Source organism: Rhipicephalus microplus, unplaced genomic scaffold, assembly GCF_043290135.1.
Source record: "Rhipicephalus microplus isolate Deutch F79 unplaced genomic scaffold, USDA_Rmic scaffold_815, whole genome shotgun sequence".
Lineage (NCBI taxonomy): Eukaryota > Metazoa > Arthropoda > Arachnida > Ixodida > Ixodidae > Rhipicephalus > Rhipicephalus microplus.
In genome coordinates this window covers 1-15,000 of record NW_027465369.1, presented here as the reverse complement: position 1 = coordinate 15,000, position 15,000 = coordinate 1, and the positions used below count along the sequence as shown (strand labels likewise).

General features: G+C 60.6%; 2 non-coding genes across 2 annotated transcripts; both read left to right on the top strand.

The window, feature by feature from the left end:
- Positions 1 to 8,820: 8,820 nt before the first annotated feature.
- On the top strand, positions 8,821 to 10,635 carry LOC142795707 (small subunit ribosomal RNA). Its single transcript, XR_012893241.1, has one exon. It is a non-coding gene; the product is annotated as a small subunit ribosomal RNA (ribosomal RNA).
- Positions 10,636 to 12,355: 1,720 nt separating this feature from the next.
- LOC142795704 (5.8S ribosomal RNA) lies at positions 12,356 to 12,508 on the top strand. The gene has a single exon (XR_012893238.1). It is a non-coding gene; the product is annotated as a 5.8S ribosomal RNA (ribosomal RNA).
- Positions 12,509 to 15,000: the final 2,492 nt, after the last annotated feature.

The window sequence follows — 15,000 nt, the reverse complement described above, 5'->3', positions numbered from 1 at the left end:
GGCGCGGAGAGGGCTCGAGACAAAGCTCGACCCTAAACCGCGCCAAGTACGGAGGGAACAGCGCGGCTAAGGGCTCGAAACAAACCCTGAACCGCGCCAAGTACGAAAGGAACGGCGCGCAGTAGGGGTTTAAAACAAAGCTGGTCCCAAAACCGCGCCAAGTACGAAAGGAACAGCGCGGTCGAGACTCGGAAGAAAAAGCTTTCAAAGTGTCGTAGCACGATGCACACTGCTGTTCGTGTGGAACAAACGTGACTACCGTGCTGTACGGTGGAGTTCTGTGCGCAAAAGCGGCGGGTGTGTTTCTAAGCACCACAGCGTTGTGTCAAAAAAGAGGTGCCTGAGAGAAACGCATGCGACTGCCGTGCTTTGCGGCATAGCACCGTGCGCAAAAACGGTGCGCATGCAAGAGGTGTCAGAGCTAGCGAACTTTTGCCACGAGCAACAGGTCACTAAAAGCCTATAGATGACGGTGTTGGAGGAAAAGAAAAATATCGAGAAAGCACTGCGGTGTGCCGTGCGTAGGGACGGGCGCGCGTGCCACATGCCGCCGAAATATGGGTGTCGGAGAAAACAGAGTGCCGCGCGTAACGAGGGGCGCGCGTGTTACAGAGAGATATGCCCAAACGCATGAAAGTGTACGCAGGTGTCCTAAGGCAGTTTTTTTTTTTTTTTCCTCATTTTGATGTCGCCCCGGCTGACGTGGTTTTCGTTTTTCCGTGCCGCCCCGGCTGACGCGGTTTTCGTTTTTCCGTGCCGCCCCGGCTGACGCAGTTTTTGCGCCGCCCCGGCTGACGCGGTTTTCGCGCCGCCCCGGCTGACGCGGTTCCGACTTTGCACTTTTTGGCTCACCCCGGCTGGCGGCCCACTCACTCGATCGCCAGGTCTGTTTGCCCCGGTGGTTCCACCGCCAGGCTTAAGCGCGAACTTTTTTTGTTTGTTTTCTTTTGATTAAGCGCAAGCTTTTTTCTTTGTTTTCTTTTGATTAAGCGCGGGCTTTTTTCTTTGTTTTTTTTGCATTCGCCCCGGCAGACGCGGTTTTTGCGCCGCCCCGGCTGACGCGGTTTTTGCCGCCCCGGCTGACGCAGTTCGGACTTAGCACTTTTCGGCTGTGCCTGGCTGGCGGCCCACTCACTCGATCGCCATGTCTGTTTGCCACAGTTTTCCCGGTGGTGCCGCACCCGGGCTCGCCCCGGCTGACGCGGTTTCGTGCCGCCCCGGCAGACGCGGTTTTCGCGCCGCCCCGGCTGACGCGGTTTCGTGCCGCCCCGGCAGACGCGGTTTTTTGCCGCCCCGGCAGACGCGTTTTTTTTTTCTTTCGCCCCGGCTGACGCAGTTTTCGCGCCGCCCCGGCAGACGCGGTTTTCGCGCCGCCCCGGCAGACGCGGTTTTTTGCGCCGCCCCGGCTGACGCAGTTCGGACTTGGCACTTTTTGGCTGAGCCTGGCTGGCGGCCCACTCACTCGATCGCCATGTCTGTTTGCCACAGTTTTCCCGGTGGTGCCGCACCCGGGCTCGCCCCGGCTGACGCAGTTTTCGCGCCGCCCCGGCTGACGCGGTTTCGTGCCGCCCCGGCAGACGCGGTTTTTTGCGCCGCCCCGGCTGACGCGGTTTTTTGCCGCCCCGGCTGACGCAGTTCGGACTTGGCACTTTTCGGCTGAGCCTTGCTGGCGGCCCACTCACTCGATCGCCATGTCTGTTTGCCACAGTTTTCCCGGTGGTGCCGCACCCGGGCTCGCCCCGGCAGACGCGTTTTTTTTTTTCTTTCGCCCCGGCTGACGCAGTTTTCGCGCCGCCCCGGCTGACGCGGTTTCGTGCCGCCCCGGCAGACGCGGTTTTCGCGCCGCCCCGGCTGACGCGGTTTTTGCCGCCCCGGCTGACGCAGTTCGGACTTAGCACTTTTCGGCTGTGCCTGGCTGGCGGCCCACTCACTCGATCGCCATGTCTGTTTGCCACAGTTTTCCCGGTGGTGCCGCACCCGGGCTCGCCCCGGCTGACGCAGTTTTCGCGCCGCCCCGGCTGACGCGGTTTCGTGCCGCCCCGGCAGACGCGGTTTTCGCGCCGCCCCGGCTGACGCGGTTTCGTGCCGCCCCGGCAGACGCGGTTTTTTGCCGCCCCAGCTGACGCAGTTCGGACTTAGCACTTTTTGGCTGAGCCTTGCTGGCGGCCCACTCACTCGATCGCCATGTCTGTTTGCCACAGTTTTCCCGGTGGTGCCGCACCCGGGCTCGCCCCGGCAGACGCGTTTTTTTTTTTCTTTCGCCCCGGCTGACGCAGTTTTCGCGCCGCCCCGGCAGACGCGGTTTTCGCGCCGCCCCGGCAGACGCGGTTTTTTGCGCCGCCCCGGCTGACGCGGTTTTTTGCCGCCCCGGCTGACGCAGTTCGGACTTGGCACTTTTTGGCTGAGCCTGGCTGGCGGCCCACTCACTCGATCGCCATGTCTGTTTGCCACAGTTTTCCCGGTGGTGCCGCACCCGGGCTCGCCCCGGCTGACGCAGTTTTCGCGCCGCCCCGGCAGACGCGGTTTCGTGCCGCCCCGGCAGACGCGGTTTTTTGCGCCGCCCCGGCTGACGCGGTTTTTTGCCGCCCCGGCTGACACGGTTCGGACTTTGCACTTTTCGGCTGTGCCTGGCTGGCGGCCCACTCACTCGATCGCCATGTCTGTTTGCCACAGTTTTCCCGGTGGTGCCGCACCCGGGCTCGCCCCGGCAGACGCGTTTTTTTTTTTTTTTCTTTCGCCCCGGCTGACGCAGTTTTCGCGCCGCCCCGGCTGACGCGGTTTCGTGCCGCCCCGGCAGACGCGGTTTTTTGCGCCGCCCCGGCTGACGTGGTTTTTGCCGCCCCGGCTGACGCAGTTCGGACTTTGCACTTTTTGGCTGAGCCTGGCTGGCGGCCCACTCACTCGATCGCCATGTCTGTTTGCCACAGTTTTCCCGGTGGTGCCGCACCCGGGCTCGCCCCGGCAGACGCGTTTTTTTTTTTTTCCTTCGCCCCGGCAGACGTGGTTCCCCCCCCCCCCCTCCGTCTTTCTTTTTGTTTTTTTTTTCGCCGCGGCTGAAGTGGATTTTTCGGTGCCTCGACGCCCCGGTAGTCGCGGTTTTTCCGTTTCCGCACGGCCCCGGCTGACGCTGCTCGGTCACAGTCGCCTTTTGTGGTGATTGCAGACTTCTTGAGCGCGGGTGTTTTTTTTTTTGTTGTTGTTGTTGTTTTATTACGCATTCGCTCCAGCAGACGCTGTTTAGACTTTTTGTTTCCTCTTTTATCCTGCGACGAGGTGACGAGGTTTATTCGGTGCCCCGCCGCCCCGGCTGAAGTGATTTTTCCTGTCCCGTGCCGCCCCGGCTGACGCGGTTGGGACTTCGCGTTTGTTCGGCCGCCACGGGTTTTGGCGCACTCGCTCGGTTGCTTGTTGTTGCCACTTGTTGCGAACCCAGGTTTCTTGAGCGAGCGCGGGCGTTTTTTCTTCCTTTCTTTCTTTGTTCTATGTGTTAGCGAATCGGCCTTTAATATCACACGAGGACTCACAACCAACAATTTTCAGTTTGAAGTGTAAAAAATCTGCAGGTGTTGACGTAACTGACTTGCCCCGTACCCTTGAGTACATCCATGAAGTTCTCGTAGTACTACTAAATCGCATTATTCCAAGTGGAGAAATTCCCATAAACTTGCAAACCTCTACACGAAAATCGGTGCGCGTGATAAAGTTGAAAATTATCGTCCGATATCAAATGTGCCTTCTATAACACAAATTCTAGGAAAAAAAAAAAAAAAACACTTGTTCGCCGTTTTCTGCGCCGTGACTGGCAGCACTCCGGCGAAGCGAAACGGGGTCGATTCGAGCACGATATCGGCGTCTTTCGACGTGCTCGCCGGCGACCGTCGCACGAGTACGTCGCACGAGCGCGTCTGCCGGGGCGCCGTTTGCGAAGCCGACGCAAAAGTGGGAACCGCCGCTCGGATGATCGCCGCTTTCGGCAGAGTGAGTGTTGGCACTCCGGGGAAGCGAAACAGCGTGAATGCGCCCACGAAATCGGCGTATTTTGAAGTGCCCGCCGGCGACCGTCGCACGAGTACGGTAAACCGCGTCAGCCGGGGCGTAGTTCGGGACGCCGACGAAAAAGTGGGAAGCGCAACTCGGATCTTCGCCGTTTTTGCAGGAGTGAGTGGCGGCCCTCCTGCGAGACCAAGAAGCATCGATTCGTGCACGAATTCGGCGCCTTTCGACGTGATCGCCGGCGACCGTCGCTCGAGTAGGGCAAACCGCGTCTGCCGGGGCGGGCTTCGGGACGCCGATGCGAAAGTGGGAAACGCTGCTCGGATGTTCGCCGTTTTTGGCCGAGTGAGTGCTGGCACACGGGCGAAGCCAAACGGGGCCGATTACGGCACGATATCGGCGTCTTTCGACGTGCCCGCCGGCGACCGTCGCACGAGTACGGTAAACCGCGTCAGCCCGGGCGGAGTTCGGGACGCCGATGCGAAAGTGGAGAACGCCGCTCGGATCTTCGCCGTTTTTGGAGGAGTGAGTGGCGGCACTCCGGAGAAGCCAGGGAGCGCCAATTAGCGCACGATATCGGCGTCTTTCGACGCGCTCGCCGGCGACCGTCGCACGAGTAGGGCAAACCGCGTCTGCCGGGGCGGGGTTTACGACGCCGACGCAAAAGTGGGAACCGCCGCTCGGATGTTGGCCGTTTTTGGCAGAGTGAGTGCTGGCACTCCGGCGACGCGAAAGAGCGCGAATGCGCCCACGAAAGTGGCGTATTTGGACGTGCGTGACGGCGACCGCTGCAGGAGTACGAAAAACCACGTCAGCCGGGGCGAGCGACACACGGCGGTCTGGGTGCTTATCGCTGCTATTATAGGGGCACCCCGGCAGACGCAGAAAAAAAAAAAAAAATTTTCGACCTTCTTTTTTGCTGGTCGAGCTCGGGTAACCCAGGTCGCAATGGGAGCCGCGCACGAAAGCGGCGTCGCGAGACGCGTTCGCGGTCGCTAGTCGCACGAGCTCGGCAACCGCGTCAGCCGGCGCGGAGTTCGGGATGCCGACGGCTAAGTGGGTACCGCTGCTCGGATGTTCGCCGTTTTTGGCCGAGTGAGTGCTGGCACTCCGGTGAAGCCAAGGAGCGCCAATTCGTGCACGATATCGGCGTCTTTCGACGTGCCCGCCGGCCACCGCCGCACGAGTACGGCAAACCGCGTCTGCCGGGGCGGGGTTCGCGACGCGTACGCAATAGTGGGAACCGTCGCTCGGATGTTCGTCGTCTTTGGCCGAGCGAGTGCTGGCACTCCGGCGAAGCGAAACGGGGCCGATTCGGGCACGATATCGGCGTATTTCGACGTGCTCGCCGGCGACCGTCGCACGAGTACGGCAAAGCGCGTCTGCCGGGGCGAGGTTTGCGACGCCGACGAAAAAGTGGGAAGCGCCGCTCGGATCTTCGCCGTTTTTGCAGGAGTGAGTGGCGGCCCTCCTGCGAGACCAAGAAGCATCGACTCGCGCACGATATCGGTGTCTTTCGACGTGCCCGCCGGCCACCGCCGCACGAGTACGGCAAACCGCGTATGCCGGGGCGGGGTTGGCGACGCCGACGCAAAAGTGGGAACCGCCACTAGGATGTTCGCCGTTTTTGGCAGAGTGAGTGCTGGCACTCCGGCGAAGCGAAAGAGCGCGAATGCGCCCACGAAAGTGGCGTGTTTGGACGTGCTTGACGACGACCACCGCAGGAAAACGAAAAACCACGTCAGCCGGGGCGAGCGACCCATGGCGGTCTGGGTGCTTATCGCTGCTATTATAGGGGCACCCCGGCAGACGCAAAAAAAAAAAAAAAAATTTTTTTCGACATTCTTTTTTGCTCGTCGACCTCGGGTGACCCAGGTCGCAGTGGGAGCCGCGCACGAAAGCGGCGTCGCGAGACGGCTTCGCGGTCGCTAGTCGCACGAGCTCGGCAACCGCGTCTGCCGGGGCGGAGTTCGGGACGCCGACGGCTAAGTGGGAACCGCCGCTCGGATGTTCGCCGTTTGTGGCCGAGTGAGTGCTGGCACTCCGGCGAAGCCAAACGGGGCCGATTCCGGCACGATATCGGCGTCTTTCTACGTGCTCGCCGGCGACCGTCGCACGAGTACGGCAAAGTGCGTCTGCCGGGGCGGGGTTTGCGACGCGTACGCAATAGTGAGAACCGTCGCTCGGATGTTCGTCGTCTTTCGCCGAGCCAGTGCTGGCAATCCGGCGAAGCCGAACGGAGCCGATTCGGGCACGATATCGGCGTCTTTCCACGTGCTCGCCGGCGACCGTCGCACGAGTACGGTAAACCGCGTCAGCCGGGGCGGAGTTCGGGACGCCGATGCGAAAGTGGGAAGCGCCGCTCGGATCTTCGCCGTTTTTGGAGGAGTCAGTGGCGGCACTCCGGTGAAGCCAAGGTGCGCCAATTCGCGCACGATATCGGCGTCTTTCGACGTGCCCGCCGGCCACCGTCGCACGAGTACGGCAAACCTCGTCTGCCGGGGCGGGGTTTGCGACGCCGACGCAAAAGTGGGAACCGCCGCTCGGATGTTCGCCGTTTTTGGCAGAGTGAGTGCTGGCACTCCGGCGAAGCGAAAGAGCGCGAATGCGCCCACGAAAGTGGCGTGTTTGGACGTGCTTGACGACGACCACCGCAGGAAAACGAAAAACCACGTCAGCCGGGGCGAGCGACCCATGGCGGTCTGGGTGCTTATCGCTGCTATTATAGGGGCACCCCGGCAGACGCAAAAAAAAAAAAATTTTTTTCGACATTCTTTTTTGCTCGTCGACCTCGGGTGACCCAGGTCGCAGTGGGAGCCGCGCACGAAAGCGGCGTCGCGAGACGGCTTCGCGGTCGCTAGTCGCACGAGCTCGGCAACCGCGTCTGCCGGGGCGGAGTTCGGGACGCCGACGGCTAAGTGGGAACCGCCGCTCGGATGTTCGCCGTTTGTGGCCGAGTGAGTGCTGGCACTCCGGCGAAGCCAAACGGGGCCGATTCCGGCACGATATCGGCGTCTTTCTACGTGCTCGCCGGCGACCGTCGCACGAGTACGGCAAAGTGCGTCTGCCGGGGCGGGGTTTGCGACGCGTACGCAATAGTGAGAACCGTCGCTCGGATGTTCGTCGTCTTTCGCCGAGCCAGTGCTGGCACTCCGGCGAAGCCGAACGGAGCCGATTCGGGCACGATATCGGCGTCTTTCCACGTGCTCGCCGGCGACCGTCGCACGAGTACGGTAAACCGCGTCAGCCGGGGCGGAGTTCGGGACGCCGATGCGAAAGTGGGAAGCGCCGCTCGGATCTTCGCCGTTTTTGGAGGAGTCAGTGGCGGCACTCCGGTGAAGCCAAGGTGCGCCAATTCGCGCACGATATCGGCGTCTTTCGACGTGCCCGCCGGCCACCGTCGCACGAGTACGGCAAACCTCGTCTGCCGGGGCGGGGTTTGCGACGCCGACGCAAAAGTGGGAACCGCCGCTCGGATGTTCGCCGTTTTTGGCAGAGTGAGTGCTGGCACTCCGGCGAAGCGAAAGAGCGTGAATGCGCCCACGAAAGTAGCGTATTTGGACGTGCTTGACGGCGACCGCCGCAGGAGTACGAAAAACCACGTCAGCCGGGGCGAGCGACCCACGGCGGTCTGGGTGCTTATCGCTGCTATTATAGGGGCACCCCGGCAGACGCAGAAAGAAAAAAAAAAATGGGGACATGGCGTGCGTCACCGTGCGGCTTCGCAGCGTTGCCGAAGTCGCCGAGCCCTTCGACTGAGCCGAACGGCGGACAGGGAACGTTGGTCGGCCGTTCTAACCTGTCGGTGCCACGCCGAGACGTCGTTAAGGAAAACCGCGTCGTGGGCCTCTACGACGCCGTCGAGTCGTTGTACGTTTGGTGTCCAGCGTGTCGGCGGCGAGTAGCGGACACGTCGTTCACGACTTCGGTCTTTCGCAGTCGACGCGAACTTGCGGAGAGTCGTGGTGCCTCACGTTTTCGGCAGAAACCGCGGCGGAATTTTCCCGTGCGTGCGCGCACGACCTCGGTGCTGTGCCGTCAGCGTAGTGTTGCACAAACTCGTGGCCTACCCAAGGTGCGGTACGTTTGCGGCCGTATCCTCGGTGGGAATTTCGTGAGTAGGGTCGCAAATTCTACGACCTCGGCGGGTTTGAGAGCGACGTAGACTTGTGGCACGCTCAACATGCCACACGTTTCGGGGCACACCCGCGGTGAAATTTTCTCGAGTACGCTCGTATTAGGGCCCAAGGAGGTCTGGGTACTTATCGCTGCTATTATGTGGGGGTTCTCGTGAGCGGCGTACGCGAAAGCGACCGGGTGTCTGATATGCGGCGGGCTTCGGCCTCGTCAAGCGTGTCCTCGGGTCTGCTCCAGGGGAATCCACGGCAGTCGTCTGCAGCCTCATCCGCTTGATGCGTTAGGGGCTGGTTGTCGGACGGTGCCGTTTTACCACGATATCGAGGTGTGTTCCGTGTCGTCCTCGGGCGATTCAGATGCGAAAGCGCCGAAGACGCGGGCGTGACCCGTCGTCTGGCGGCTTTGCAGTCTCGGCTCCGTTGCTAGTTCCGGCCGGTCCACCGACAGTGCAGCGGGCTTGGGCAACCCGCACGGCGCGACCGAGTCGATGCAACGAAAAAGAGCGAGCATGAACGTGCTTCTTGCCGCACGGCTCCCACTCGTCTTTCGGGAAGGTTGTGCCGTAGCGAGCTCGAACGCCGTCATCTCGGAGTGCAAAATAAGCGTGTTGGGGCGCCTGAAGGTGGCCTCCGCCGCACACAGACTGCGTCCGGCCCGCCGAGGGCGAGGACGGACGCGCAGTCGAACGATTACCTGGTTGATCCTGCCAGTAATCATATGCTTGTCTCAAAGATTAAGCCATGCATGTCTAAGTACATGCCGAAATAAGGCGAAACCGCGAATGGCTCATTAAATCAGTTATGGTTCCTTAGATCGTTTCTTCCTACTTGGATAACTGTGGCAATTCTAGAGCTAATACATGCAGTGAGCCTGGAGCCCTTTGGGTAACGGGTGCTTTTATTAGACCAAGATCGATCGGGTTTCGGCCCGTATTGTGTGGTGACTCTGGATAACTTTGTGCTGATCGCATGGCCACGAGCCGGCGACGTTTCTTTCAAGTGTCTGCCTTATCAACTTTCGATGGTAGGTTACTTGCTTACCATGGTTGTTACGGGTAACGGAGAATCAGGGTTCGATTCCGGAGAGGGAGCCTGAGAAACGGCTACCACATCCAAGGAAGGCAGCAGGCGCGCAAATTACCCACTCCCGGCACGGGGAGGTAGTGACGAAAAATAACAATACGGGACTCTTTTGAGGCCCCGTAATTGAAATGAGTACACTCTAAATCCTTTAACGAGGATCAATTGGAGGGCAAGTCTGGTGCCAGCAGCCGCGGTAATTCCAGCTCCAATAGCGTATACTAAAGCTGCTGCGGTTAAAAAGCTCGTAGTTGGATCTCAGTTCCAGACGAGTAGTGCATCTACCCGATGCGACGGCTCGGACTGAACATCATGCCGGTTCTTTCTTGGTGCACTTCATTGTGTGCCTCGAGATGGCCGGTGCTTTTACTTTGAAAAAATTAGAGTGCTCAACGCAGGCGAGTCGCCTGAATAAACTTGCATGGAATAATAGAACAAGACCTCGTTTCTGTTCTGTTGGTTTTTGGAATACGAGGTAATGATTAAGAGGGACGGACGGGGGCATTCGTATTGCGGCGCTAGAGGTGAAATTCTTGGACCGTCGCAAGACGAACTACTGCGAAAGCATTTGCCAAGAATGTTTTCATTGATCAAGAACGAAAGTCAGAGGTTCGAAGGCGATCAGATACCGCCCTAGTTCTGACCATAAACGATGCCAACCAGCGATCCGCCTGAGTTACTCAAATGACTCGGCGGGCAGCTTCCGGGAAACCAAAGTATTTGGGTTCCGGGGGAAGTATGGTTGCAAAGCTGAAACTTAAAGGAATTGACGGAAGGGCACCACCAGGAGTGGAGCCTGCGGCTTAATTTGACTCAACACGGGAAAACTTACCCGGCCCGGACACTGGGAGGATTGACAGATTGAGAGCTCTTTCTTGATTCGGTGGATGGTGGTGCATGGCCGTTCTTAGTTGGTGGAGCGATTTGTCTGGTTAATTCCGATAACGAACGAGACTCTAGCCTATTAAATAGGTGCGGGGTTCCCAGCACCTTACAACCTTCTTAGAGGGACAAGCGGCTCCTAGCCGCACGAAACAGAGCAATAACAGGTCTGTGATGCCCTTAGATGTCCGGGGCCGCACGCGCGCTACACTGAAGGAAGCAGCGTGTCTTTATCCCTGTCTGAAAAGACTGGGTAACCCGTGGAACTTCTTTCGTGATTGGGATAGGGGCTTGCAATTGTTCCCCTTGAACGAGGAATTCCCAGTAAGCGCGAGTCATAAGCTCGCGTTGATTACGTCCCTGCCCTTTGTACACACCGCCCGTCGCTACTACCGATTGAATGATTTAGTGAGGTCTTCGGACCGATGTCCGGCGCGGCCTTTCGGTTGCGCCGGTCTGTTGGAAAGATGACCAAACTTGATCATTTAGAGGAAGTAAAAGTCGTAACAAGGTTTCCGTAGGTGAACCTGCGGAAGGATCATTAACGGATTGTGAAGGGTGAGCGCCTCAGCTGCGTCTGCGCCCGACACTTTCTGCCGCTGACCCCGTTTGGACGCGGGGGTCGGCTTTTCCCCACGGGGCTGCCTGAATGTGGAGCGGCACCCCGTGACAAATTGTTGCGCCCAGCGGACGCCAACACCGCGACCTTGGACGGTCGGCCAGGTGGCGGACGCGGGTACAAACGGCGCAACGCACTCATAGGTCGGCTTTCGACCCGCCACTGCACCGTGGCTCGAAGCGCTCGAAATGCGCGACCCGACCGCTGCGGGACCGCCTAGTACTGTAAACAGGAGCGGCGGAGCGCGAACGGCGAGTCGTGGTTACGTCGGTAGAAGGCGAGGCTGCGCGTTCCCGAAACGCCAGCCGAGTGCCCTCCCGACCGTTCGAGCGTGCAAGAACGAGACCCGACAATCGCGCGGCGACTGCCAAGTACGAGAGGAACGGCACAAGCGTCGGCGGTCGGTCAAGGAACTGGCGATGTGACGGGTCCGCTGTGCACCAGTGCATACCGTCCCGCCGTCCGCGGCAAGCGCTTCCGCGTCCTCGGGTGACGGAGGCTGCCGGTCGGTTCTTGCAGGCGAGGGATCTCGCTGGCACCGGTTCGCGTTGACGCGCGGCCGGTCATGGCACGGCGATGCGACGGCCGAGGTGCGCAGTACTCGATGGAGGAACCGCACGCTCCGATGACCGTCCCGCCCTCCGCGGCGTATGCGTACCGACCGTAATGGTTGCAGCAGCGCCGGCCGGCTTTTGAATTCGCCACACGAAACACGGTGCGAGATCGCGGTTAGGGGAGCGTCGACGTTGCCAGGCGTTTTGCTTGCTGCCGAGGGAAAGGCGGCACGGCCACGTCGCGCTCGTCGCGATTAGCGGGTCTGCGCGCTTTGGGAAGGTGCCGCAACGACTTGCCGAAAGAGGAAGCACGGAAGAACGAGGGACTTGGACGTCCCGACAATTGAACGCACTTGCGGCCAGGCCCTTGCTGGCTTCGTTCTTCCGCCTCGAGTAGGCTCGTACGCGGCTCCGGCGCCGAAAGTGGTCCTTGGCACCGACTTCGGTGGACGTGGGAAGTGCCGCGCAAGTACGGCGCGCCTGGCTCCACCTGTTGGCTAAAGTAGGCAGCCGGATCGGCATTTTGGTGTGCGGTGGCAAACCGTGGATGCGAAAAAAGCTTGTGCGATTTCGTGGAACAAAAAGCGGGGGTCCCCCTTTTTATGCGGAGGAGACCGACCCGCCCGCCGTGGTGAACCGCGACGCCACGGTAAAAACGGGAGAGGCTTGTCGATGGGACCGTGCATCCCGCGCTCCACGGAGGCCGGGAGGCGGCCGCCCGAGGAAATGTGTAGCCGTCGAGGCCCGCATCTGCGTGCACTCTTATCCAAATGGGTGTACCGCAGGCATTTTCTGGTTAGGCGGGCCAATGAGAGCGAGCACACAACGATACCTACGGGTCCGGCTTGGAGAACCGGCTTCGACGCCTCCCGAGTATTTATAGAGGGGTGGACCACGAAAGCACTCGCAAGTAGCGGAAGCGAAACGCCGTCCGAAACACACCGTTTGCTCGATTTGCGGCAGCCGAAAAAGGCGCGGCAGAGTTTTGGAGTCCAAGCGTGCGCTGAAAAGCGCCCTTCTTGGCCACTGTTTGGCCGAGTGCCAGAAACGTTTGGTTTTGACTGTACGGAATTGAACAAACACTTTTTCACGACTCTAAGCGGTGGATCACTCGGTTCTCGGGTCGATGAAGAACGCAGCCAGCTGCGAGACTTGGTGTGAATTGCAGGACACACTGAGCACTGATTCTTTGAACGCACATTGCGGCCTTGGGTCTTCCCTTGGCTTCGTCTGTCTGAGGGTCGGATCACATATCAAGAGAGCCTTCGGCGCACAAGGGAACGTGAGCCGTCGACTCGTTTTGACCGCGTCGGCAACACGGACAGCACGCTGAACACCTCACAGCGAGCGGCCAACAGCGGCCACTCAAGGGCGAGACGGTGGCGACCGTCGTGCCAGAGCCCAACCGAAACGGGGGGCGACCGACTGCATTGAGGATGTGGCACCTCGTTGAGACCGCCGCAGGACTTCGAGTCGGAAGGAAGCCTGCAGGGAAAGTGCGGTCGAGGTTGCGTACTCCTCTCTGCGACCGGGCGCGCAAGAGCTGCGAGAGCCACGGACGCGCAACTTTAACGCACGGTAAACACGAGGAGCGAAAGCCGGCCAGCAAAGCTTCTCCAGCCGTGCGCAAAGTGCGCGAGATCGCAGCCTTGCGTTGCGCTTGTTGCCCTCGAAGTAAGCAGGGTGTCCCGTAGACCGGGCGCTCGAACACGCTGCGGGGCCGTGCCTCCCTCCAGGCTTTGCCGCGCGAACAGGGAACGTTCGCGCGCAAAGCGCAGGGAGGTGAGGAGGCTGCGCCCGACGTTTGCGGTTCGCTGCGTACGCGGTTGATGCGGAGAGCACGGCGCGACGACTTGCCGCGAAGCGGAAAAAAGTCTCCCGCACGAGTTGGCGAAACGTTGGCGAAGCTTAAGGCGTTCTCGTCGTAGTCCGCCGTCGGTCTAAGTGCTTCGCAGTTCCCGTCCCGTTCAAAAAACTGGGCCACTCCAGTTGGGGCGGGGGCGACGCTACACGAGACGATGCCTCTCGCCAGGCTGCGTGGCTGCCCTTGCGGCGGCGGCGACTGGCCTCGGCGGTGTTTGGGCTTTCGACACGGTCGTTTATCACGCAACTGCTCGGACGACGCACGCGCGCAGCGGAATGCCGCTTGCCAGCCTTGTGAAGATGTGACCCTGTACAGGGTTGCGGGCGCACTTGGTAGGGCGTCGTACTCGGTTCGCGATGGGTTTACGAACGTGTCCCGTCACTTCCACGTCACACCGGTTGTGCGCCGCACGCGTGCAGCGGGGAAGCCGATTGCCAGCCTTGTGAAGAAGTGGCCCTGTACAGGGTTGCGGGCGCACTTGGTAGGGCGAGCGCACGCGGTCGTGCAGGAAGTTGATGGAAGCGAATGTATCCGCTGTCGACCTCAGATCAGGCGAGACAACCCGCTGAATTTAAGCATATCACTAAGCGGAGGAAAAGAAACCAACAGGGATTCCCCGAGTAGCTGCGAGCGAAACGGGACCGAGCCCAGCACCGAATCCCCCGTCCTTGCAGGCGGTCGGGAAATGTGGTGTATGGGAGGCGACGTTCTCGGGTGTTTGCGACGGTGCAAGTCCCCCTGACAGGGGCTTGTCCCAGAGTGGGTGCCAGGCCCGTCTCCGCCGTTGCGCGCCCGGGATGGAGCCTCCCGTGAGTCGGGTTGCTTGAGAGTGCAGCCCTAAGTGGGTGGTAAACTCCATCTAAGGCTAAATACGACCGAGAGACCGATAGTTCACAAGTACCGTGAGGGAAAGTTGAAAAGAACTTTGAAGAGAGAGTTCAAGAGTACGTGAAACCGCTTAGAGTAAAAACGGGTGGGCCCTCGAAGCTCGAAAGCGGTGGGATTCAGTCTCCGGACGATCGCGGAGCCGGCGGCGTCAGGTAAACGGTCCCCTTCGGGGGACTGTTCCGGCTGCTGGCACGCAGACGCGGTCTCCGGGGTGCGCACTTCCCACCGCCGGTAGGACGCCGCGACGGACGCGGGTCAAAGGGAACAAGCACGACTTTGAGTCCGGCAGTGGAGGTGACCTGCCCGTCTCTTCGGAGACGGCACGCGGGAGTTATACCACGCCGTTGCACGAAAAGTTCGTCACCCCGTCCAGGCCCCATGGGCTTCTCCCGGTTGTCGGGAGGCCCGAACGATGACGCCCCTCCGGAAACGGAGCGGAGAACCCGCTGGGCAAGCTTGTCGTCTCCTGCTGTCCGGGTTGGTCCCGCGGCGGCGGGTTGGCCGGCGAGAAGCCTCTGCGAGCGGGGCTATTCTCCCGCGGAGGCGCTATCGTGGTTTGCGGCGAGTAGGTCGGTAACCCACCCGACCCGTCTTGAAACACGGACCAAGGAGTCTAACATGTGCGCGAGTCAATGGGTCTCCCGAAACCCAATGGCGCAATGAAACGTGAAGGCCCCTAGCGGGCTGCGTTGCGATCCCGGACCGCACAGGGGTCCGATAAAGGGCGCAGCAACGGCCCGTCCCAGGCGCTCACACGTCGCCGGGGCGGAGCGAGAGCGCACACGTTGGCACCCGAAAGATGGTGAACTATGCCCGGGCAGGACGAGGCCAGAGGAAACTCTGGTGGAGGTCCGAAGCGATTCTGACGTGCAAATCGATCGTCCGATCCGGGTATAGGGGCGAAAGACCAATCGAACCATCTAGTAGCTGGTTCCCTCCGAAGTTTCCCTCAGGATAGCTGGCGCTCGATGGGAGAGCAGTCAC